Here is a 3,467-nt window from a genome sequence, read left to right as displayed (position 1 = left end):
GTGAGCCTTTAAACAGTGCAGTACCATAGTAAAGACCATTAAAGGGTTAGTTCACTCAAGAATGAAAATTCATCCATGTTCTGCTCACTCTCAAGGCATCCTATGTGACTTACCGTTCTCAGAATAATCCAATTTAAGTTATATAAAAAATTGCCCTTGCTCTTCCAAGCCTTTCAATGGGGGTAAGCGGGTGTTGTCAACTGTTTAGAAGATGTTAAATAAAGTGCGCGCATCTGTAATAAAACATCCCTCCCATGGTAGGGGGATAATAAGTGCCCCCTGTAGCGAATCCATGCCTTTTTTGTAGACATAAATATCCACATTTAAAACTCATTAAAGGGGGGGTGAAATGCTCGTTTTCACTCAATATCCTGTTAATCTGGAGTACCTATAGAGTAGTACTGCATCCTTCATAACTCCAAAAAGTCTTTAGTTTTATTATATTCATTAGAGAAAGATAGTCTGTACCGATTTTTTCCAGAAAAACACGAGCGTTTGTAGGCGTGACGTGTGGGCGGAGCTAAAGAATCACGAAAGCCAGTAGGCTTTTGCGCTGATAGCGTTTGGAAGCTGTGACATTACCTGAGGACAAAACCAACCAAAACAAACCATTGCTAACAGTCAGATTCAGCGTATATTTATGATCCAGAGGCTGAAATTTAACAAGAGCAGCAGCAACAACAGCGGCTCTATGTGGTATGTACTGAAACTGTATATATATTTGCTTAGCGGTTTTGGAAAATGATGCAGTTTGATGACAACATCGCATGTTGTTTACTTGATGTGCTTACACGCCGACAGCTAAGTTAACAACACAGAGATATTTGAAGCCGTTTCACTCACCGCATGCGGTTCCAACACACGATTGTGACCCTTTTTCGTTGGGACTGCATCATCCTTAAGAAATAAACTATGTGCAAATCCGTCGTCAAACTGGGCCTTGTTTGTAAAACAAGCATCTTCGAAATACAGGGGAACAAACACAAACACTTGCACAACTCCGTTGATGCTCTGTAAAAATAAACTCCATCCACTGGTCCCTTAATGCTGTTTCTCTTTAGGTAATCTGTGCAGGATTGTCTTGCCCTGGCAACCAAAAACACACTCCTTTTGTGACATTTCGCGACGCTCTCGCTCTGATCAGTGAAGTCTGTTGTGCTCTCAGTGCTCTGCTATACGGGAGCGCAAGCTCTTCCGGCAGACGTGCCTCAGGACCCATATAAGGAAATTCAGCTCCATCTAACGTCACACAGAGCCATACTCGAAAAAAACTTTCCGAAACTTGTGACAAACCGGAAGTAGTATTTTTGGAACAGAAATACTCCTTCAATCATACAACTTAATTTTTGAAACTTTGTTCATGTTTAGCATGGGAATCCAACTCTTTAACAGTGTAAAAAACTCAGTATGCATGAAATAGCATCTCACCCCCCCTTTAAACACTTTTTTTCTCACTTCTGATGACTGTTGGGAACCAGAAGACGTTTGCATCTCTTGTAAAGATCCTTATTTGGTGTTTTTGGTGTAACAGAATATGTTGACATGCTTTAATGTAAAATAAAAAATAAATAAAAACATTATTTTTCAAATACTGTACATTATTGTAGGTCATGTATGCCCCGCCTCTCTCAAACACATTGTTTTCTACAAAGCCCCTCCTTCTGACAAGTGCAGTCTGCTCTGATTGGCCAACTGACCCAGTGCATTGTGATTGGCCGAACACTGCAAGCACTCATCGGAAATGTAACGCCCCTTTCCATAACCGTGAGCTTCATCTTTCAAAATAAATGTAAAGACAATTAATAATGTCCTTAGTTAACCATCAGTTTGAGACTGAAAGGAGAACAGAGTCGCGTGACAGACACAGTGATGAAGCTCGTATGTGTTTGCAGGACACAAGACACGGACGGTTAAGACAATTGACTGCACTGTGTGACCCCCCCACCCCACCCCGCTCTCTCTCTCAAACACACACACACACACACACACAATACGCAAAACTCTGGATTTGCAACCTTACAGATCTTTTTCATGAACCAAGAGCTTGTAACACTCCAAGGAGAAAGAAAAAATTAAAGGAAACATTTCATTTCATAATTTTGCAAACATTAACAGAACATTTCTTTTGAATGTTCTCTATACATTTTTAGAATAATGTCCAACTAAAACATTTCTTTTAAAAAACAACAACAATGAACAATGCATAGGCTAAATGTTTTTGTTACAGTTTTGAGAAGATTATTAAAAACCAGACAACTTTATATGAGCATTTGTTCTCTCTCATTTGGTCTGCTCCCTGGCTGGAATGTTAATATTTTAGTACTTGATTCAGTTGTGTGTGTGTTTATTTCTACTGCAACACAAATACTTTTTAACACAAATAAAAGGTTAAATTAAAAGTTAGTCCTTAGGTTATGCAGCTGTTACTGAAAGAGCTCCTATTCATTAATTTGAACGAGAGGTCGACCATAAAAAGACATAATATTTAGCAAATCAGTTATGCAGCTCAATACCAGTGTGTTTATAGAAGTGTGATGTAAGAAAGGGTGTTTTAAATGTTTATTGCAGATCATATTTATTTAAGAATCCCAATCTTTAATCTAAACTAATCTTTGTCTTCAGCTCGAGAAATAGTTTTATTTTCACCTGAACAACACTACGACTTTGTTTTAAAGCAGGTACTGAGCCTATTTCCACATATTCTTCCTTCAAACGCTTCATTAGTTCCTCAACTTACTGAATCGAAACTGCTTTCCATGTGTCAACTGAAAGTCATTTTTTGTTTGCCTTTTCAAGTTTTATCGAAATATGTTTGAAAATGAATCACACTTACAGCACATGAAGAGATAACTCTTGTTTAAACAGTAAACACAGAAAAATCAGCATGCTGTTTTTCCCAGCAAATAATGTAGAGTAAGCAAGATGTGACTGCACAATACTGATGATTTGCAAATATGTAAATCACAGAAATTTAGGTCAGGAAACACATCACCATTGTAGATTGAAGACTGCATGAGGAACAACATGAAACTCTATATATCCAACTTCTGATTTGAATATAAATTATATCTTTATAGTAAAGAGGAAGCACAAACTCTTCCTGTAGTGAGTCACGTGTGTGATTTATTCAAAATAGGCCTATATCTTATTAAATATTGCTAATATCCCCAATGTGCATTTTTATAACTACTTAAGTTTTAACTACTTCATTAATGCATTATATACTCTATTATGTAAACAAATATATTATTCTTAAAAAAATGTATATACCTATCTGCATGATAAATATCAGGCAAATGATGTCACCTGAGAGTCTGAGCATATTCAGCGTGACGTTAGTCACCAGTTTCAGTCAACGTCAACATTGCTCTTAAAACCTGTGAGAAAAAAATAAGAAATAAGTTTCTAATGAATTAAGACAGCAGCTCGATATTTTATTTCCCTCTTCAGGTAAAGTCTTCACGTCT

The sequence above is a fragment of the Carassius auratus genome, chromosome 10 (assembly GCF_003368295.1).
Source record: "Carassius auratus strain Wakin chromosome 10, ASM336829v1, whole genome shotgun sequence".
NCBI classification, from domain to species: Eukaryota; Metazoa; Chordata; class Actinopteri; order Cypriniformes; family Cyprinidae; genus Carassius; species Carassius auratus.
The sequence above is the reverse complement of the archived record's forward strand: the minus strand, read 5'-3'. Positions refer to the sequence as shown.